We start from the raw sequence: 23,812 nt of genomic DNA on the forward strand, positions 1-23,812 counted from the left end.
TGCCTTGGTCATAGCAACAGCCACAAAGAAGAAACTAGCAGAACAGAGTTCCTCTGTTTACTCCCCACCCCCTGAAACAGGAAGTCTAAGCCAATGGACAGATTTGGAAACATGTTTTTGCATCCTCGACCTTTGCCCTTCATTCTCTTAATTATGTCACACACTTCACAAGACTAAAGAGGGACTTTATTAAAAAACTTACCAAATCCCTCTCAGGGGCTATCTCCTCCAAGGCAGAGAGCACTGTTGCCTTGCAGTTGACTTTCCTTAAGTCCATTTCCATTTTGGCCATAAAGCTTATCTCTCATACAGAAGAAGGTACCTTACAGGCAGCAGGTTCAGGTATTTCCATCAAGAGACTTGCCTGGATGTTTGTGCGACTCTGGACAACCCTTCATAGCTTCCTTCATCAGTGCTCCCTGTAACTGAAGTTCCTTTTTTGGCCCCAAAGTGAAAGATGCACACTGCAGGTGTGAGCTGGAAGGTAAAACTCTGCTGTGGGCATACGATGTTCTTCATCTCACATTGCTGCAGTCCTTACACTTGGGTAGTCCGCTGTCCTCGGTCGGCCCGAATATCAAAGTATAAGGCTGACGTCGGTCAAGGCGCATTTGACTGACACCAGGACGTCGGGGTACAAATGCGCATGACCGACATCATATCCTCAGTCTTTTTTGCCGCATGGTCCGATGCAGAAGCAGCATTGCAAGTGCTGGTTGGCGTTCTGAAATTTTTCGATTCCGGAGTTTCAGACCGAGTCAAAGTTGGCTAAGTACCCCGTTGGGGAATATTTTAGTTTTTTCTTGCCTCAGTGGTTTACCGGATGTCAGAAAAAGTGAATAATTGTATTTCTTGTGGGAAACAGATACCGCATAGAGACTATCATACTTTGTGTATTCCTTGTTTAGGGCCTGAGCACGACGTTGTTGGGTGTCGCTCTTGTGCTAGATTCAATAAGCGCACTATAAAGAAGGTTAGATTGTGCCAGGTTAGTCTTCGAAGCGGTGCAATTATAAAATGCCGCCGGATGCTCCGGCCGCTTCTTCGAAGCGCAAGGACAAAGCAGTTAAGCCTAGGCTGGAAGAACCGTCTGTACCGGACGCCGGTTCTTTAGAGGTGTCGGTGGAGCCGGTGGTTCCACCGGAGGTTTCTTTGGGATCCCAGGAAGAGACTTTGTTATTGCAGGATGTGGCCTCAGGAGGCAGGTCAGGCTGAAGGGGCTTCTCAGGTTACTATACTCCCCTCCCTTCCTAAGGTGGTTAGGCCCTCTCCTTCTGTTTCCAAGGCTTCTCCCAGAGGCAGGCCAGGTTTAGCTTCAGTTGGTGTCACCCCTAGTTCTTCAGGAACTGTGCCCAAGAAGCATATGCTTAAAATGGCAGAAGATTTGATTACTTTGATTAGGGTTCTTTGCCCCTCCTGATAAGAGACCTAGGGTGGAGCCTGAGCTAGGGAGTTTTGAGCAGGCTTGGATGTTTCAGAGTCTTCGGCTGAAGACTTGCAGGAGTATTCTCCTTATTCTGATTCTGATGTGGATGATTCTACTCCTTCTGCTTCTCCTCCTGAGGATTTTTCTTTTCAGAAACTCTTCATTCCATGAGGGAGCATTTTAAGTGGGAAGGTCAGGACTTCTCTGATTCCAGGAAAAGGCTTAGGGAATTTTTGTTTTTACCCCAGCATAGGCCTTTGGCTATACCTCCTGTTTTGGATGTGGTGGAAGATGTTTTTACAGAGGCTTCTCTTAATCCTGATTCTTTGCCTCCTGCTCCTGTTAAACCGGATAGGTATTACAGGGTGCCTGAAGCTCATAAGTATCTTTTTAAGAGTCCTAGGGCAGACCCAGAAACTGTTAGTCAGGGGCCTAAAGGTGTTAAGGCTTCTGTTGTCAAGAATCCGGTTCCTTCAGATAAAGAGGCCAGGGCTTTGGATAGATGGGGAAATAAAGTTTATACTTCTTCCACCCTAGCTATGAGGGCTTTGAATTGCCAGTTTCACATGTTGAAATACCAAAACTATCTCCTTTCACAATTGAAGTCTAAGGTTGATGCTCTGGCGGAAGGTATTGATTGTAAAGAGTTGCAAGATTTAGTGCATGTCTCTGAACAGGTGGGTAAGCATTCTTTGCAATGTGGTTTTGATGCTGTACAGGCCTCGTCTAGGGTGGCTGCCACTGGGTCAGTTCTTCGCAGGCACGCCTGGCTGAGGGAATAGAATTTATCTGACCATGTTAAAACAAGGATTTTAGATGCTCCTTTACAATCTGATGTGTTGTTTGGTTCTCCTGTTGAGACAGTTTTAAAGAAAATGGAAGACAAGGCTAAGTCTATGCAGACTGTTAAAGATTTTTTGCAGGTTCAGCCTCCAAAGTTTAGTAGAAATTGGCCTACTAAGGGGTGGACGTATCCTTCTTATGATTCCCAGTCTAGGGGTAGATCTAGACGTGGTAGGGGCAGAGCTCAGGGCTCTTTCAGGCCTAGAACAGGGAGTTCTCCTGCACAGTCTTCGGGTGAGGGCAGGGGTCAGTCCTTTCGTAAACAGACCCAATGACCTACCTTTTCAGCTGTCAGAACCTTCTCGTCTGGCAGCACCTTTGGGAGGAAGGTTGGCACTTTTCAAAGAAAATTGGAGTTTAATTACCCAAGACAGATGGGTATTGGATATCATTCACCACGGTTACAGGTTTTATTTCCATACCTTGCCTCCTTTCAAAGGCATGCCAGACGTTCCTCCTCCACAAAGAATAGAGGCTCACAAGCAAATTTCTCTGTTACTCCAAATAGGGGCCATTCAGCCGGTCCCTATGCCAGAAGTGGGCCTAGGATTTTATTCTCGCCTGTTCCTAGTACCAAAGAAAGGGAACACATGGAGACCAATTTTGGACTTATCTATCCTCAACACTTATCTGGACATTCCCAAGTTCAAAATGTTGACGTTACAGCAGCTTTTACCTCTGCTGGGCAAAGATCATTGGATGGTAACTTTGGATCTCAAGGAGGCTTATCTTCATGTTCCTATCAGACTGAGTTGCAGGAAGTATCTGCGTTTTCGAGCTGGGATTTCTCATTATCAGTTCTCTGCATTGCCCTTTGGCTTATCTACTGCGCCCAGAGTGTTCACGAAAGTTCTGGCTCCAGTGATAGCTTTCCTCAGGTTGAAAGGAATACAGATCTATCCTTATTTGGACGATTGCCTGATTCTGGCTCAAGGAAGGGAGCTTCTTCATCATTTGGATTATGTGATAGCAGTGCTAAGATGCCTGGGGTATTCTGTGAACGAAATAAAGTCCAGTCTAGTACCCTCTCAGGACATGTGCTTTCTGGGTGTGAGACTGAATACAGCATCCCAGATGGCTTTTTTGACCCCGGACAAACAAAAGAATCTTTCCCTTTACTTTCATCAGTTGTCTCATCAGTCCAGGCTGACTGCAAGGACAGTCCTTCAAGCCTTGGGGTTCATGGCATCTTGTATTCTGGTGCTTCCCAATGCCAAACTGCATATGAGGAAGCTACAATGGTATCTCAAAAATGTATGGACACAGCACTGCCAGGATTTGGACACTGTCATTCAAATAATACCTTGCATTCAAAAGGAATTTTTGTGGTGGGCTCAGGAATGTCACCTAAACAAGGGACTCTCTGTGACCCGGCCATAGGCGAGTCAGATTCTAACGACAGATGCCTCAGACAAAGCTTGGGGAGCTCATCTGAATGGAAAGTGGATACAAGACAAGTGGCCTGCCAGACTACAACATCTACATATCAACTTGAAGGAGATGTTAGCAGTCCAGTTTGCATTAATAGCTTTCAAGGATTTACTTCTTCCAGGGCAGGTGTTGATTCTAACAGACAACACAACTGTCATGTGGTACATCAACAAGCAAGGCGGAACACATTCTTATCCCCTATGCAGGAAAGCAGTGATTTTGTGGGAGACTGCTCTCAGTTTACAGCTAAATCTTCAGGCAAGGTTTCTGCCGGGAGCACAGAACTCCTTAGCAGATGTGTTGAGCAGACAAATTATGGATCCCCACGAGTGGAAATTGGATCCTCATGTATTTCAGAAATTGACAGTGTCATGGGGAACTCCAGACATAGATCTGTTCGCTTCTCCACTAAACCACCAGCTGCCAAAGTTTTGCACAAAAAGGTTTCATCCCACAGCTTGGAAAGTGGATGCTCTTTCTTTCAATTGGAGCAATCTTCATGTGTATGCCTTTCCGCCTCTGCCTCTCCTCCCAAAGGTACTACTAAAGGCCAGACAAGACAAGCCAAGGATGATTTTGATAGCTCCAGATTGGCCTTGACAGCATTGGTACCCATTACTGAGAAGCCTGGTACGTAAACCTCCATGGCCTTTGCCTTCGATTCCACACCTGTTGTCTCAGGAGGACAGTCATTTGCTCAATGTCAAGCTTCACTCTCTGCACCTAACAGCCTGGCATATTCTGTCTTGAACCATAGTGGGCCTCCACTTCCACAGCAAGTTTTGAATGTTATTTTGGAAGCTAGAAGGCCTAGTACAAGGAAAGTGTACGCAGATAAATGGAAGAGATTTTTATTTTGGAGTGCAGCAAAGGATTTTGATGTTTCTGAGCCTAATTTGAGTGTGGCTCTTCAATATCTTACTGAGTTACTGGACAAAGGTTTGTCCTTCTCTTCTATTAAGGTTCATGCTGCAGCAATTTCGGCTCACTATGATTGTGACCCACCATTGTTTTCTCATCCTTTGTTCAAGCAATTTCTTAGAGGGGCAAAGAATATAAGACCCCACAAGAGCTCCTACTCCTGCTTGGGATCTCAATTTTGTGTTGGAGAAACTCACTCTACAACCTTTTGAGCCTGCAGCTACTACTGAATTAAAGTTTTTATCATGGAAGACTGCTTTTTGTTGGCTATTACCTCTGCAAGAAGGGTTTCTGAGTTGCAGGCCCTTATGGCGGTTGAGCCTTTCTTAATTTTCCATAAGGATAGGGTATCTTTACGTACTAATCCTTCCTTTATGCCTAAAGTGGTTTCTAGTGTGGCTTTAAACCAAACTATTCATTTGCCAACTTTTATGCAAACCCCAAAATAAAGGGGAAAAGATTTTGCACACTTTAGATGTACACAGGCAGTTGCGTTATTATTTGGACAGAACTAAAGGGTTCAGGCAGTCTCAGCAGTTATTTGTTTCTTTTGCTTTGAGTTCTCAGGGCAAGCCTGTGTCAAAACAAACTATTTCTAAGTGGATTGGGTTTTGCATTGCTTTCTGTTATTCCCATCATGGCAAGGAAATTCCAGCTGGGATTAGGCCTCATTCCACTAGGGCTACTGCCACTTGACAGCTTTTTGAGGGGGTGGCAACTAAGGATATTTTGGAGGCAGCTACTTGGAGTTCAGTGCATACTTTCTCTAGGCATTATCACCTACCACTTTACTCTAAATCTAGGGCTGGTTTTGCCACTGCTGTTTTGCAGGGCATTTTGGCAGCTCCTGCTTCCTTATAGTTTGGCCATCCTCCCTTACCTCTGCTTTGGGATTCTACCCAAGTGTAAGGACTCTAACTACAGAGGGGAAGGAGGGAGGGTAAATTGGACTGCAGCAATGTGGATCTTCGAACATCTACATTTATGGTAGGTACAAAACTGTACTATGTTCTTCATCTCACATTGCTGCAGTCCAATTTACCCTCCCTCCTTCCCCTCTGTAGTTAGAGGCGGTTGTGTGGGTTGTAAATAGGGTGTATATTGTATATATTGTACATATTTTTAGTGCTAGGATGGTTGGTTGTTGGTTTGCTGTCTTTTGGTTTTGGCCTTTATTTCTAGGGTCTTCTGACATCTGGGGCAAGAAAAGACTGAGGATATGACGTCGGTCATGCGCATTTGTACCCTGACGTCCTGATGTCAGTCAAATGCGCCTTGACCGACGTCAGCCTTATACTTTGATATTCGGGCCGACCGAGGACAGCGGACTACCCAAGTGTAAGGACTGCAGCAATGTGGATCTTCGAACATCTACATTTATGGTAGGTACAAAACTGTACTTTTTTGGCCCCTTCAATGAACCTTTTCTAGGAATCAACAATGTAGTCGAAAGATGTAGTTCAGAAAATCCCAGGGTCCCGTCCAACATCCATGTGGAGATAGTTTCCTCAGAGGCAGAGGGTGGAACTCCATGGTGAAAAATGCCATCCTTGTGGTAGAGGTGGTCTACAAAATCAAGGATCGTGAGATTCTTTCTCTGAGAGATCTTTCCAATTGTCCTGAAAGAAGCCCCAAGTGTTTCTGGAGGCAATCTGAAGATGTTCTTCATGTTTTACTTTTGCAGTCATCGCACTTGGGTTATCTGCCTGCAGGCAGCCCTCAATCGGCCCAAATAACAAAGACTTAGTATTTCTGCATCGGTAGCTGTCGCTCCAGGACTGATGTCAAGTCCATCTTGGGTATAAAACCAGGCAGCCGACACCATTACATCAGTCTTTCTTGCCGAGGAGCCCGAAGCAGAAGCAGTTAGCACAAGTGCTGGTCGGCCGCTACCTGAGTTTTCATTTCCAAATTGAATCATCCTGAAGTCTTCTAAAGCTAAGTATCCCGTTGGGGATCCTTTTTTGTTGCTCTCACTGATGTCAGAAAAAGTTAACAATTGTTTCGCCTGTGGAAAGCAAATACCACACCGAGATTTCCATTCTTACTGCATCACCTGTTTAGGCCAGACCACGGCATTCCTCACTGTCAGTTTTGTGCTTTGTTCAATGCCTGAACTATTCGTCTTCGGGCCCTTATTGTCACTAAATACTTTTGCTGTCTGTCTCCGTATTCCAAAATGGCTTTGGTAAGCCATCCGATTACCGATCCTCCGAAAAAACGTAAGGATAAAGACAGAGACAGACCGCACAGGTCCAGAACTGCCAACGACACTTCCGTTAAGCTGTTCGCCAATACTCAGTGAGGTGCTTTCCCAGACCCTGATGCCCGCTTCGATGGATTCGCAGGCTGCAACCAAGACCCATTCGGAGTCCGGTATGCCGTGAGACTTTTCTTTGACTATGGAACCTGCAGATGTCTCTATCTTGGATGGCTCTGGAGCCGCTGTGCAGGCACTGACTTCTGAGGAAGTTCATCGTATTATCGTTACTCGACACAAACCGACTTCTTTCGCATCTTCAGTTCTTTATAAAACTACCGAGTTTCTAAGGCCAAGAGTACGAGCTACGCCTAAAAACACGACGACCGAATCTCAAGCACCTGCTTCCTTGCCACAATCTCAAATGCTTAAAATGACAGAAGAGCTGATCATGCTGATTAGGGGAAGCCAGCCTTCCCCTGCTAAGAGAAAGAGACCTGTACCCAGCAGCTTTAACTGTGACCAAGAGTCTGACGACTGTGATGTTTCTGAATATGAAGACATGCCTTTATCTGCGTATGAGGATTCAGATGCAGAGGAATTCCCTCTGCTTCCCCTCCAGTGGATTTTTCTTTTGGTGAAACCTTTCATACTTTGAGAGCATTTCTAATGGGAATGCCAGGATTATCCTCAATGCAAAAAAAGAGACTCGGGAATTTTTAGATTTGCTACAACATAGACCTTTACCTATCCCTCCTGTTCTGGATGATGTCTTTATGTACTCCAGTCTGACACCTGGTACTTTACCCCCTGCTCCAAGGAAACCAGACAGGTACTACAGAGTCCCTGACTCTCACAAATTTCCTTTCAAAAATCCTACTGCTGACCCGGAGGTAATTTCCCAAGGACCTAAAGGTATAAAAGCAACTACAGCCAAGAATCCCACCCCTTCGAACAGGGATTCCCGAGCTTTAGACAGATGGGATAAAAAAGTATACACCTCTGCAACTCTAGCTGTTAGGGCATTGAATTGCCAGTTTCACATGCTGAAATACCAAGAACATATTATGGAACTTATTAAGCAAAAATGATCTGCCTTTACAGACTGTGCAGAAATTAAAGAATTACAGTAGCTTTTGCATTCTGTAAGCCAAGTCAGCAAGCATACCTTGCAATGTGGGTTTGACGCCCTAGAAGCATCTTGCAGGTGGCAGTCGCTGGTTCTATACTGAGAAGCCATGCTTGGCTTAAGGAACAGACCTTGCCAGACCATGTCAAATCAAAATTACTAGATGCTTCTTTGAATAAGGACAATTTGTTAGGCACCAAAGCAGAAGAGGTTCTAAAAAAGATGGAAGAAAAAGCTACCTTTATGCAGACAGTCAAAAGATTTTTTGCAGGTGCAGCCTCCAAGATTCAGTAGGCATTGCCCCTCGAAACATTGGTCCTTTCCAGTCCCCTCAAGGCCATCTCAAACTAGACCCTGGGGAAACAGACCCCTCAGATTACAGTCTCAGGGTATGCAGAGATCTAAGCAATGGAGTACCTCCACTTAGTGCTAAGCCACCCCCTTACAGAAAGAATTCACAATGACTTTTCTGCTCCACTCTTCACCTCTGCCCAATTGCTTGTGCCCTTAGGAGGAAAACTTACCCACCATGCAAAAAAACTGGACCTATATTACCAAAGACCAATGGGTCCTCAACATTGTATCCCAGGGGTAAAAAATTTACTTCCACGCACTGCCAACCCCAAAGGGTTCCCAGACATTCCTCCAAACCAGTGGGCAGAGGCACAAAACCAAGTTCAGTCCCTGCTCTACATAAGGGCAATTCAACCTGTTCCTGCAGATCAAATCAGTTAAGGGTTTTATTCCAGACTTTTCCTGGTACCCAGAAAAGAGGGCACTTAGCACCCAAACCTAGATCTTTCCATTCTAAACACCTTCAGTTCAAAATGCTCACCCTTCAGCAACTTCTTCCAGTGCTGTCCAAAGAGGCCTGGTTAGCCACCCTAGACTTGAAAGAAGCCTATCTGCACATCCCTATCAGGGAATCATGCAGGAAATATCTAAGTTTCAGTTCAGGATCTACGCCTTATCAGTCCTCTGCACTTTCTTTGGCTTATCCACTGCTCCCAGAGTCTTCACAAAATGCCTGGCTCCAGCCATTGCCTATTGCAGACAGAGAAAGATTCAAATATACCCTTAATTAGACGATTGCCTGATTCAGGCAGACAGTCAGGAAAGATGTTGTAGCACCTGACATTTGTAAAGAACCTTCTAACCTCCCTGGGGTACACTATCAATGAAAAGAAATCAAATCTAGTCCCCAGTCAAAAGATTGTATTCCTGGGAGTAAACTTGGACACAGCATTCCAGATGACATTCCTTACTCCAGAAAAACAAGCCTTTCTAACAGGCTACATCATTCAAATGGCCACCAGAACCCAGCTGTCTGCAAGGAAAATCCTGCAGGCTGTAGGGTTCATTGCCTCTTGCATTCTACTAATTCCAAATGCCAGACTGCATATGAGGAAACTTCAATGGTGCTTAAAAAGTCTTTCTTGCCAACATTCTTAGGACCTGGAAACAATCATACCTTGTCTAAGGACAGAGTTTCTTTGGTGGGCAACAGCATGCAGCCACAACAAGGGGCTTCCCTTTACATAACCCCATGCAACCCAGACCCTAACCACAGATGCATCAGACTATGCCTAGGGGGCACATCTGTGCGACAAATGCATTCAGGGCCACTGGAGCCCAAGTCAAATTCATCTGCACATCAACCAAAAACAGATGCTAGCTATTCAGCACGCTCTGACAGCTTTCAGATCCCTACTCTCACCAGGACCCCTGCTAATAAAAACAGACAACACCACAGTTATGTGGTACATCGACAAGCAAGGGGGAACCCACTCTTACCCACTCTGCAGGCTAGCCATGACACTGTTGAACACAGCCTTAGACATGCATGTTCATCTGCAAGCTCGATTCCTGTCAGGCACACAAAACTCTGGCATATGACTTAAGCAGAAATCTCCTAGACCCACACAAGTGGCAATTAGACCCCAGCACTTTCAGCCTGCTAACCCAGAGATGGGGGATTTTGCCTCCCACTACAGTCGCCAGATCAGCAAATTCTGCACCAGGACATCTCACAGCAGGGCCTGGAAAGGGGATGCCCTATCCTTCCAGTGGGTAAACCTCTCAATCTATGCTTTTCCCCCTCTGCCTCTTCTTACAAGAGTATTACTCAAGATAAGACAGGACAGACCAAGGGCAATCCTGATTGTCCCTGACTGGCCATGCCAGCACTGGTACCCACTACTGCACAGCCTGTCACCAGTGCCACCATGGCACCTACCTCAGATCCCAACCCTCCTCACTCAGCAGGAGGGACAGATCTTGCATTTGCAACTGCAAACCCTGAACCTTGCTGCCTGGCTTATTCCTTGAATTCTCCCCAGTGACCAGCCTAAGCAAGCAGGTACTGGACTTCATTCTTGAAGCCAGAAGATCCAGTACAAGGAAATCCTATGCTGTTAAGTGGAAAAGGTATTGTTCTTGGATTCAGTCTAAAGGAGCAGAGACAGCACTGCCATCCTTACCTCTAATCCTGGATTGCCTAGCAGATCTACTCCACAGAGGCCTTTCCTTCTCTTCCATTAAGATGCATGCCTCTGCCAACTCGGCTCATTACAACACTGAGCCACCTCTCTTCTCTCACCCTCTCATCATACAGTTCCTTAGAGGGCCAACAACTTAAGGCTACCAAGGAGAGCACCCACCCCTGCTTGGGACCGTAACTTTGTACTGGAAAAGCTTATGCCCCCCCTTGAGCCTGCAGCATCAGCAGAGTTAAAATTCCTCTCTTGGAAAACAGCCTTGCTTCTGGCTGTCACTTCAGCTAGAAGAGTGTCTGAGCTACAAGCACTTAAGCTGTCCATTATTTTTCATGCTGACAGGGTTTCCCTCAGAACAAACCCTACTTTTATGCCTAAAGTGGTGTTCAGTGTAGCTCTCAACCAATCTATCCATTTGCCAACCTTCTTTCCTAATCCTCAGAATAAAGGGGAAAGGATCCTGCACTCTTTAGACATGCACAGACAACTTGGATTCTACCTTGACAGGACTAAGCCCTGGAAATCTGACCAGTTACTAGTCAGCTTTGCACCAGGGGCAGAGGGCAAGGCCATATCTAAACAAAATATTTCAAAAATGGATAGCACACTGTATCCTTTTCTGTTACAAACACCATGGGAAACTAACCCCTCAGGGGGTCAGAACGCATTCCACTAGGGCAACTTCTACCTCTGTAGCATTCCTCAGGTAGAGTCCCTACCAGGGATATTCTGGAAGCTGCTACCTGGAGTTCTGTTCATACCTTCACCAAGCATTACCACCTGCCTATCTTTTCCAGTTCCAGGGCGGGTTTTGCAGCAGCAGTGCTGCAGGGCATACTAGCCAACCCCAACTCTTCTTAACACGTTCTTCAGCTTTGGGAATCAACCCAAGTGTGATGACTGCAGCAGTGAAACACGAAGAATATTGTACAGTTGTGTACACTTACCATAAAGGTAGATGTTCGAGCGTATTCACTGTTGCAGTCCTGGTTTCCCACCCTCCAGCCTCCTTGTGTCTCTTTGTCTCTCTGTCTTTTTTTCTCTCTCTCTCTTTCTCTCCTACTCACCTTTTACAGGGCTGTTGGTATTTACTTTTTACTAGGTGGTGGTGGGGTTTTTTCCACTATAACTTAGCTCCCTATTTGGGGGTGGCTCCTGACATTTGCTCCTGACATTTGGGGCAAGAAAAACTGATGTAATGGCGTTGGCTGCCTGTTTTTATACTCCTGACGACAGTCCTGGAGCAACAGCAACCGACACAGAAATACTATTTCTGGTATTCGGGCCGACTGAAGGCTACCTGCAGGCAGATAACCCAAGTGTGATGACTGCAACAGTGAATACACTCTAACATCTACGTTTATGTTGTGTACACAACTGTACTTTGTCTATCCCTGCACCAGAGCGCCAGGTCAAAAATTACAAAAGATTCATGAATGCAGAGGATAATATCCAGACGCTATATCAAACCATTTTCCCATCCATCCCCTTTGGTTTCCAGGAAAATCCGTGATGTTCCACTCAGTCAGTGGGAGGCAGCAGCACTAGAAATAAACAAGCTTCTAGAAGAGTCCTCAACAGGTCCTGCAAACCAGAAAGAGTCGTGAACTTACTCAAGATTCTTTTCAGTGCCAAAGAAAACCGGAGACTAGAGGCCACTTTTGAATCTTGGCAACCAAAATCAGTCAGCTCAGTCCACAAAGTTCCAGATGGTCATGGTTCAGTCCATTCTGCCTTTTCTACACCAGGAAGATTGGATGTGCTGGATAGTATGCATCCTGAAGATCTATCATATCAAGCTGAACAGCCACTCCAGGAGATATCTGCATGTCTGGCTGGAAGCCAGTCATTACCAGTTCAGAGCTCTGTCCTTTGGTCTCACCACAACCCCCAGGGTGTTCACCAAGTGTATGGCAGTAGTGACAGCCAGGATTCAGAGTATTTCCTTTTTTAGGTGACTGGGTCATCACCACTCTTACCAGATATCAACTGATATAATCCCAAGATTACGTACTCTAAATATGCTCCCTCAAATCTCTTCTGGAACCAACACAGACATTGGATTTCATCGGTGCTTCTTTCACCATGATCACTCAAACATCTTGCTCCCTTTGGCAAGAATTTAGACTATTCAGTTTCAGGTCAGGAAAATCATCCAGAAGTCTTCTGTCTCTCTCAGCCTGATTAATCCTCCAACCTTTATTGTCCATGTCAGCAGCAATAATTCTAGTGGCGTTGTCAAGGTACCATATGAGAGTACTTCAATGGACATTAACTACACAGTGGTCCATTCTTTACCACCTTCTGCCCAGACAAAGATGACTCAAGCTTGCAGAAGATATCCTGTATGGCAGATACGATCAAGTGAAGTGCAAGCAGGTTGTCCCTTTGTTCTTCCACAACCAAAGCCATAGTGATGACAGACTTCTCCCATATCTGGTGGGGTGGCATTTCTTGGGAAGGACAGTCCAAGGTACATGGTCCCACTAAAAGGCCAACACGCATGTCAGTGTCTTGGAGATGAGAGCTCTCCTCCTTGTGTTGCAGGCCTTCTAAGACTTTGTCCTCATCAGGGCTATTGCGATTCAAACCAACATGTTTGTGGTCTGATACATCAACAAAGAAGGGGAAACCAGATCTTATTCCCTGTGTTGAAGTTTTAAGTGTGTGCAATGGGTGATCTCCACCATTCAATTTCTGATAGCAATGCACTTTCCGGGAAAGTCCAAAGTGATTGCAGAAAGTTAAGTAGGTCCATTTTGATGCTTTATGAGTGCTCTGTCATTATGAAGGTGATGGAGAGAATTTTGTGTCACTGGGGTTAACTGTGCTAAGACCTTTTTTGCATCCCCTCTCAACAAATGCAGCAGATACTTTGCCCTTATTCTTCCACCGGGGGAGTCACCGAGAGATGCCCTATTTCATGATTGGCCCACCAGTCTCCTTTACACTTATCCCCCATTACCCCTAATCCCAAAGTTTCTTCAGAAAGCATCTCGATTGAAGAGCACAGTAACCTTTGCTGCCCTTTATTGGCCTTGTCAAATTTGGTTTCCTTGTCTTTGGCCTCCTCTTCTTCATCCCCCATGGATCGTGGATCCAATTCTATATCTGCTGTCTCATCCAGCAGACTCGAGTCATCCAAACATTCCAGGTCTAAAGTTGACTGCATGGTTTTTCCACTTCAGATGATTGCTAGACAGCCCAGGCTTTCCTCCCTGGTCCTTCATATTCTTTTATGATCCCACAAAGATTCCACTAGAAAACTTTACAAGAGCAACTGAAAAAAATTTTTATTTTTTGCACAACAAAAACTATTAGACCCCTTCTCTGCTGCTATCTCTAAAATTCTGGAATTTCTAGCATCAATCTTCAATGAAACCGCTGTCTGTTCTGCAGTTAAAGTACAGTTAGCTGCCATCTCCAACTTTCATGTTGGAATAAATAATTCATCTCTCGCATCTTCCAAACTTTGTAGAGCTTTTCTAAGAGGAACTTTTCTCCTTAGAACTCCTATTAAAGATCCTACTCTGCCTTGGGATTTTAATGTAGTTTTGCAAGCGTTAATTCAGTTATTTGAACCTTCAGCTAAGACAGAACTGAAATATTTAACTTGGAAAACTGTCTTTTTTGTTGCAATAATGTCTGCCAGAAGGTTTTCTGAATTACAGGCCTGGTCTTCTAAGACCCCTTATTTGATCTTCCATTAAGACAGATGTTCTTCGTGTTTCACTGTTGCAGTCATTACATTTGGGTTATCTGCCTGCAGGTAGCCCTCAGCCAGCCTGAATATCAAAGTCTTGGATTCCTGCATTGGATGATGTTTCTTCTTCCATGACGTCAGGTTGTCAGGGGTATAAAACATGCAGCAGACGCCATTACATCAGTCTTTCTTGCTGAGCAGTGCCCGAAGCAGAAGCAGTTTACAAGGGCCAGTCGGCCGACTCTTGAAATTTTCATTTTCGAGTTTCAGAACCGAAGTCTTCAAAAAAAGCTAAGTACCCATTGGGGATCCTTTTTCTTGCTCTTAACCGATGTCAGTAAAAGTTAACAATTGTGTTACCTATGGAAAGCAAATACCTCATAAAGATTTTCATTCGTACTGCATTCCTTGCTTAGGCCCAGACCAGGACGTCCCTCGCTCTCAGTTTTGTACCTTATTCAATCCCCGGACTATTTGTCGGTTTCTTTTTGCAGCAAATTATTTTGGTACTCGGTTTAACTATCCAGAAATAGCTTCAGTAAGCCATCCAACTACCGACATTCTGAAAAAACATTAAGATAAAGACAGACCGCATAGGTCCAAAGCTGCCGACGACGCTTCCGTTAAGCTAGTCGCCAGTTCGCCGGTACTCAGTGAGGTGCTTTTGTAGCCCCTGATACCCGCTACTTCACATTTGCAGACCTCTCCTGAGACCCATTCGGGGTCCTGTATGCCGCGAGATGCTTCTTCGACTATGGAACCTGCAGATGTTTCTACCTTGGATGGGTCCGGATCCGCTTTGCAGGCACCAGCTTCTGAGGGTGTATTCAGACCAACTGACTTGCATTTCAAACGAACGCCATCTTCTTCAAGGCCTAAAACTCGACCCATGCCTAGAAAACTGACATCCAAACCACATGGTCAGGCCCATATGCCTAAAAAACAAATGATATGAATGACTGAAGACCTTATTACTTTAATTAGGGGAAGCCAGCCTTCACCCTCTAAGAGACCTAGAACTGATTTTCCTTCTGATTCTTCTGATCAGGATTCTGAAATTTCTGTTTCTTCTGATTACCAGGATTTGCCCCTATCTACCTATGAGGAATCTGATGCAGAGGATTCCATTCCCTCTGCTTCCCCTCCAGAAAGTTTTTCTTTTGGTGAAACCTTGCACACTCTTGGGGAGCATTTCTGTTGGGAAAGCCAGGATTACTCTGACTCCAAAAAGAGGCTTAGGGAATTCTTATTCCTCCCTCAACACAGGCCTTTAGCAATCCCTCCTGTCCTGGACATTGTAGATGATGCCTTCTTGGAATCTAGCCTGGTCCCAGACACTTTACCTCCAGCTCCCAGGAAGCCTGACCGGTATTATAAAGTACCTGACTCTCACAAGTTACTCTTCAATAATCCTACTGCAGACCCAGAGACAATTTCCCAAGGACCTAAAGGCATTAAGGCTACTACTGCCAAAAACCCTACCCCCTCTGATAGCGATTCCAGGGCCTTGGACAGATGGGGTAAGAAGGTATACACTTCTGCTACTCTGCTACTTTGGCCATTAGGGCCTTAAACTGCCAGGTTCATATGTTAAAGTATCAGCAACATATTATGGGACTACTTAAACAGAAAATGATGTTGGTACTTTGCAATGTGGTTTTGACTCTTTAGAAGCATCTTGCAGGGCTGCTGTCACTGGGTCTGTACTTAGAAGGCATGCTTGGCTTAAGGAGCAAAATTTGCCAGATCATGTTAAAGCTAAATTACTGGATACTCCCTTAAACCAAGGCCGCCTGTTTGGCAACAAAGCAGAAGAAGTCCTTAAAAAGATGGAGGAAGAAGCTAAATCTATGTAAACTGTTAAAGATTTCCTGCAAGTACAGCCTCCCAGATTTAGCAGGCATTGGCCTTCTAAGAATTGATCCTTTTCTGTCTCTAACGGACGCCACTAGAAAACCTGGCATTAATGACTATTTTACCATCAAGCCTCTCTTGATGTTGAATATCAATTGAACAATAGTACTTACAGCTTCATAAAGTTTTCATTGTTACAGTACCTGTACAATTTTAAAGAAATAACAGAATTTTTTTATTTAATAGATATGTATTTAATTAATTTTAAAATTCATTTCTAGATATTTAGATATAATATTGAATGTATTTGATATACATATTTATTAATTTATTAATTTATATTTTCTTATTAATGAATTTATTTTTGATCAATGTTTTTTACGTTTTGTGACTTTAAATATGGCTTTCTAGTTTTTTGGCGCGCTTTGTTATTCAAAACAAGGTGGAATCAGCTGTTTTAACCGTTCTGAAGAAGCTAGCTTAGACTAGTGAAAGCGCTTGACGTTTGAAACCGCTGTATTTATTTACATTAAATACATTTGTGGTTATAGCTTTTTCGGTGGATTTATTTTGCTAACTATTTGATCTGTGATTCGCATTTCTGGTGTGGAATATTCTGTGAGTTTGTTGGTGTAGTTCCACACGGGACGTTTGTTGTTAAAAACATGGAGGAAGAAGCTAAATCTATGTAAACTGTTAAAGATTTCCTGCAAGTACAGCCTCCCAGATTTAGCAGGCATTGGCCTTCTAAGAATTGATCCTTTTCTGTCTCTTCCGGGCCTTCTCAGTCCAAACCCGGGAACATCAGACCACCTAGGCTATAGTCTCAAGCTACTCACAGGCCTAAGCAGTGGGAGGCTCCCATTTCCAAAGTTGGAAGTAGTAAGACACCCCCCTATGGAAAAATGTCACAATGACTTAACCTTAAACCTTCCAAGCCCTGCTCAACTGCCTGCTCCCGTAGGGGGAAAGATCGCCCTACATGCGAAAAACTGGGAACTCATTACCCAGGACAAATGGGTTTTAAATGTAGTTTTCCAAGGATACAGATTCCACTTTCACACCTTACCATCCCCAAACGGTTTGCCAGACCTACCCCTAAATCAGTGGGCAGAGGCTCAACAGCAGGTTCTCTGTCTTCTAAGTATCAGGGCTATTCAGCCTGTCCCAGCAGAAGAAAGGGGACAAGGTTTTTACTCAAGACTTTTCCTGATACCCAGAAAAGATGGCTCCTGGCGTCCTATCTTGGACCTCCCTATTCTAAACACCTTTTTGGTAATCCCAAAATTCAAAATGCTAACACTTCAACAGCTGCTTCCTATGCTAGGCAAAGGTGCTTGGTTGGCAACCTTAGACTTAAAGGAAGCTTACCTGCACATTCCAATAAGGGAATCTTGCAGGATACCTATGCTTCAGAGCAGGCTCCATGCGCTTATCAGTTCTCTGCACTTCCCTTTGTCTTATCTACTGCACCCAGGGTATTCACAAAGTGTCTAGCTCCAGTCATTGCATTTTGCAGGCAAAGAAATATTCAAATATACCCATACCTGGACGATTGTCTAATTCAGGCAGAAAGCCAGAACATGCTACTAAAACATCTGGCATTTGTAAAGAACTTCTAACCTCACTGGGGTACACCATGAACGAAAAGAAATCTCATCTACTACCCTGCCAAGAAATTGTATTCCTGGGAGCAAGTTTGAACACAACTTTCCAGATGGCTTAACTCATGCCAGAGAAACAAGTTTATTTGACAGCCTACTTCAAACTACTGGTCACAAAGACCCAGCTATCTGCAAGTAAAATCCTGCAAGCCCTGGGGTTCATGGCCTCTTGCATTCTACTAATTCCATATGCAAGACTGCATATGAGGAAACTACAATGGTATCTAAAAAGCCTATGGTGTCAACATTCTCAGGACCTGGAATCCATGATTCCTGTCATTCCTTGCATAAAGACAGAATTCCTTTGGTGTGCAGAGGCCTGCTACCACAACAAGGGGCTTCCATTCACTCTACCCCCTGCCGCCTGAACCCTAACAACAGATGCATCAGACTATGCATGGGGGCTCAGTTGGCAGGGCAGTGCATTCAGGGCAAATCGAACCCGAATCAAATGCACCTGTATATCAATCAAAAAGAAATGTTAGCTGTAAAGAATTCCCTGACAGCCTTCAAGGACAATTATTGGTAAAGACAGACAACACCACTGTTATGTGGTACATAAACAAGCAGGGGGGAACCCACTCGTACCTTCTCTGCAGACTAGCCATGGCTCTGTGTAACGCAGCCTTGAGCTACCAAGTGCACCTAAAAGCTCAGCTCCTGCCAGGCAATCTAAATTCACTGGAAGACGACCTAAGCAGAAGTCTCATGTTACCCACACGAGTGGAAACTGGAACCAAAGATATTCAACCTTTTGAGAAACAAATGGAGGAATCCAGAGATAGACCTGTTTGCCTCCCCTCAGAACTACCAATTGGACAAATTCTGCACAAGGACTTCCCACAGTCAAACCTGGAAAGTGGATGCCCTGTCCTTTACCTGGGAAAGCCTCTCAGTTTATGCCTTCCCCCTCTGCCTCTCCTTTCGAAAGTTCTGCTAAAGATCAAACAGGACAAACCAAGGACAATACTGATTGCACCAGACTGGCCACGCCAGCACTGGTACCCCCTCTTGCACAGTATGTCACTGCTGGAACCATGGCACCTGCCTCAGACCCCTTCCCTGCTGTCCCAGCAGGAGGGCCAAATTCTGCACCCTCAACTTGAAACCCTGAACCTTGCAGCCTGGCTAATTCCTTGAGCTCTCCAATAACATCCCTCAGTAAGCCAGGTGCTCAATGTCATTCTGGAGGCAAGGAGGCCTAGTACTAGAAAATCCTACGCTGAAAAGTGGAAAAGATACTGTTCCTGGAGCCAGACTCAGAGGATGGGCACAACGGTGCCCAGCTTACCGCTTATTTTTCAGTACTTAACAGAGATGCTCTACAAGGGCCTTTCCTTCTTGTCAGTTAAAATTCATGCCTCTGCCATTTCAGCTCATTATAATACTGAACCACCCCTCTTCTCTTACCCCCTGCTAAAGCAATTCTTCAGAGGGGCCAAAAATTTAAGACCACCCAGGAGAGTCCCTACTCCAGCCTGGGACCTTAACTTTGTATTGGAAAAACTTACTCTACCTCCTTTTGAGCCAGCTGCAACTGCAGAGTTGAAATTCCTTTCTTGGAAAACAGCCTTCCTTCTAGCCATCACTTCAGCAAGCAGGGTGACTGAATTACAGGCCCTTATGGCAGTGAAGCCTTTCATCATCTTTCATGCCGACAGGGTGTCTCTCAGGACCAATCCTTCCTTTATGCCCAAGGTGCTGTCTAGCTTGGCCCTTAATCACTCCATTAATTTGCCTATTTTTCTCAAATCCACAAAACAAAGGAGAATGAATACTGCACTCTTTGGACATGCACAGGCAACTTAGATTTAATTTGGACAGGACTAAGCCTTTCAGAAAATCTGAACAGCTGCTAGTTGGCTTTGCTGCAGGGGCAGAGGGGAAGGCCATTTCAAAGCAAACCATTTCTAAATGGATAGCCCATTGCATTCATTTCTGCTATAAGCACCTTGGAAAACCTACCCCACAGGGGATAAGATAACATTCCACCAGGGCTGCATCTACCTCTACAGCCTTTCTCAGAGGTGTCCCTACCAGGGACATCCTAGAAGCTGCTACCTGGAGCAATGTACATACCTTCACCAAACATTACCACATGCCTATTTTTTCTAAATCCAGAGCTGGTTTTGCCACTGCCGTTTTGCAGGGCTTAATAGCTGGTCCTAATGCTCTCTAACTTCCTCCTCCCTTCCTTAGCTTTGGGAATCAACCCAAATGTAATGACTGCAACAGTGACACACGAAGAACACCGTACAGTTGTGTACACTTACTGTAAATGTAGATGTTCGAGTGTATTCACTGTTGCAGTCCTGGTTACCCTCCCTCCAGCCCCCTGACTTCTCTTGGCTATATTTTTCTTCTTGTTTAGTTTATTTCAGCTTTTTGGTGTATTTGCTTTTTGTTGGAGGTATAACCTAACATATAATTGCTTTCCATTATGGGGGCACCTGACATCTGGAGCAAGAAAAACTGATGTAATGGCGTTGGCTGCATGTTTTGTACTCCTCCCGACCTGACGACATGGAAGAAGAGACAGCATCCGACGCAGGAATCCAAGACTTTGATATTCAGGCTGGTAGAGGGCTACCTGCAGGCAGATAACCCAAATGTAATGACTGCAACAGTGAATACACTCGAACATCTACATTTATGGTAAGTGTACACAACTGTACTTTTCCTTGAGGACCAACCCTTCCTTTCTTCCTAAGTTGGTGCCAGAATGTAATATCAAACTATCAACCTACTAGTTTTCTTTCCAAATTTTTAGGAGAGTATATGTTGCATCTGTTGGATGTTCATAGACTATTATATTTTTACTTGCATAGAACTAAAGATCTTAGAAAAGCAGAACAACTGTATACTTTTCGGATTCAAAACTGGGCAAGTCACTCTCTAAAGTAACATTAGCTAAATGTTTGACTGATCGTATATTCCTTTGTTTATACTAAATTGGGCATGTCATTACTCAAACTACCCAGAGCACATTCTCCAAGATCAAGGGCTACCTCTTTAGCTTTTTTGTCTGGAGCTTCTCTAGATGATATTTGTGCAGCCACAACTTGGGCCAGTTCTCATACCTTTACTACTTATTACAAATTTAGATCTGGTCTCCTAGGGAAGAGCAGCTTTTGGTTTGATGGTACTCAGGAATATCCTTTCTTTGAGACCTCCTGGGAGTTAGGTAGCTGGAAACTCTGTCCCAAGAGTTGAGGAACATGAAAATTGGCGAAATCAGATAGTTATGTACTCACCAGAATGTTCCATCTATGTTGTCCATTTTCATTCTTCTTAAACTAACCCCCCCCCCCCAATTGTCCTTTTGGAAGGATCAAAGATGCTGAAGAAATCTCGTTCTTTCTTTGAGTCTCGGATTTTGCTGGTTTACGCTATTATACTTGGTGGCTTTGCAGTTGCCCGCCCCTACTGTAAATTTGATCTGGGACACTCCTCCCAGTCTAGTGTCATTAGCTCATTCTACCGAATACAGAGAGAACATCTGAGAAGGCCTTTTGTTCCTCCTTTCTCCCTTTCAAAAAAAAAAATAAAAAAATTGCCTGAATCTCCTTGTGTTCTGACTATGTTTCTCAAACATTTTGGAAATATAGAGTATATTTTAGAGCATTTATTATAACTGTGTTTGCCTTAATATTGCTACAACTCAAGTGCTCTGGATTGCACTGCATCTGAGTTGTTTGTGTGGGTTAGCTGCTTTTCTGTATATATAGACTTCTCTGTATATGTAGATTAGCTACTTATTCTGTTGTATTACTGCCTCTTAAATCGTTTTTCAGTTGTGCACTTGCCTTGCTTCATTTAAAAAGTTTTAAATTGCTAATTTTGTAGAGTTTTAATTGCATTTACTGTTTAGGACTACACACTCAAGTGTGTTAGCCTTTTCTGTGTTTATTTATTGTATTATTGTATTGTTTAGCCCGTTTTAACAAAAAAAATACTATCTTGTTTGCTCGTTTCCCACCTTTCTTAGCCAGTCGAGATCCCAGGCTTTGCTTGTCTCAGGACTTTATTTCTGTGTTCAGAGCTATCCAGACCTTGCTGTGGTATAGGGAAGTCCTACTGCTTACCAGTGGGAGTGGTGATCTAACACTAGCGGAGTGGTTTCCAGCTCTGAAATTGTAATTTTATTAGCCTTTTTGGGCTGATTTCTATCCCTTTCAACTTTCTGGCTTAAAAACGCGTGTGTTATTTTTCGCATCGTGCCGCACCGCAAAGCTACATTTAAAGTATTCCAGGTGCCAGAATGTCTGCTTTTCAAATTTTCCCTTAGAACTAGCTGGTTTCTCAGTAGTAGCACTAAAATCTGAACCCCTGTGACTAGTACTTGCTCTAGAACCTGCTGGAAAGCACTAGGAAGCCTGAAACTGATACAAGTACTAAACTCTCCTTGTCAATAAGGAGAAATTAATCGTAGGCACTAAACAGCCTATAATTGCATAGTACATTGCAATGGTAAGGGAAAACAGCTCTTATACTTTACAAAAAAAGCACCTAAACAGGCATGTCCAAGGGTCATCTTCTGGTGATTTCTCCTGTCCACCTGGTGAATCTGAGTATACTGGGGCAATGCGGCAACTGCCTCATGTACACAGACAACCCTCTCCTCCTACCACCCAACACTACAACCTGCGAGAGATGCACTTACATAGCCAAACTGGAAGCAAAACTCTCTCTGCCCAAGATTGTGCTAGACAGTCAAGAGGAGAAGGTTAACACCTGCACTACACCTCAAGCAACTCATAGCCCTTCAAAACCCACACCATCAACACCCACACATAGCAACACTAAACCCACATATGCGGAAGCCCTTAACATTAAACTGTCCAAGCAACAAGGACCTCCGAAGCCGAAACACAAAGAAACACCAGTCATAACCAAAGTGACACATAGCTCACAACACCAGTGTGCCACTCAACAACAGCCCCTAAGGCAAGACAATGTACCCAACACTTTAGTCATAGGTGACACTATAGTCAGGCACACTGATGTCCCACTCACCAGACTGAACAAGGAGAAAATTACAGTCAGCTCCCTGTCTGGTGCCAGGATCCGCCACATAACGCATGCACTCAAGTCACTCCACAACAAGTACAAATATGACTCTGTCATTGTCCATGCTGGAGTGAATGACTTGAGACGTACCTCCCTGGACTACATGAAAAGAGACGTGGAAGAGCTCTCGGATCATGTGGCCCAGGCAGGTATGACCCTAGCCCTGAGTAGCATCCTGCCTTCGCCCAGAATGATACCGCAGTATAAGGACAAAATGATTGACTTCAACAGTTGGCTAAGCTTCTGGTGTCATTCAAAGGTGATCCAGTATCTGTCTGCCTGGGAAGACATGATCGACAAACCACGATGCTTTTCCAGAGATGGTCTGCACCTGTCATCCCTGGGATTCAGGTTACTGGTTAAAGCTCTTGCCACCCCTACAGTGCCTTTTTTAGGCAAGGTTTAAAGGACAAAACCACCACCGTAACAGATACAAGCATGCAAAATCTGAAGGTAATGTTACTCTATGCTAGAAGTCTAAACCTCAAAATGCACTGTCTCGAGGCAGTCCTAAAAATGGGGAACATCGATATCTGTGCAGTAACTGAGACCTGGTTCAAGGCTCCAGAGAGTACCCCTGCAATACCAGGCTACAACTCTTACCACACTTTTCGGCCACAAAACCAAGACCGAAACACTAAAGGTGGAGGAGTGTCCATATTCACCAAGGATATTCACACCTCCAGGCTAGTTGCCCAACACAATGCATCTGAAATTCTCCAGGTGCAACTAACACTAGGTAAGAATGCAATCCAAATTGTAGCTTGCCAAAGATCCCCCACCATGCCCCAAGATTCTCACTACACCTTTCTAAACATACTAGAAAATATTAAGATACAACCAAACACCCTAATACTGGGTGATTTCAATTACCCTGCCATTAACAGGGAAAACTACTTGGGTACCAACTCCTTTACCCAACTGTTCTTGGAATTCATAAATTCCAATGCCCTGGATCAACTAATCCATTGTCCCACCAGGGGCTCCAATATCCTAGACCTGGTCATTACCAACATGGGATATAGATTCTCTACACTAGTGGTCACCCCCTCATTGGTCAGGTCTGACCGTAAGCA

General features: G+C 44.4%; 1 protein-coding gene across 1 annotated transcript in view; it reads left to right on the forward strand.

Moving 5' to 3' along the window:
* The window catches only part of NAA35 (N-alpha-acetyltransferase 35, NatC auxiliary subunit), a gene marked incomplete in the record, with an annotated part of 1,521,359 nt that overhangs the window by 69,265 nt on the left and 1,428,282 nt on the right, over positions 1-23,812 (forward strand).

This window comes from Protopterus annectens, chromosome 2.part0, assembly GCF_019279795.1.
Source record: "Protopterus annectens isolate FY-2018-M chromosome 2.part0, PAN1.0, whole genome shotgun sequence".
NCBI lineage: Eukaryota > Metazoa > Chordata > Ceratodontiformes > Protopteridae > Protopterus > Protopterus annectens.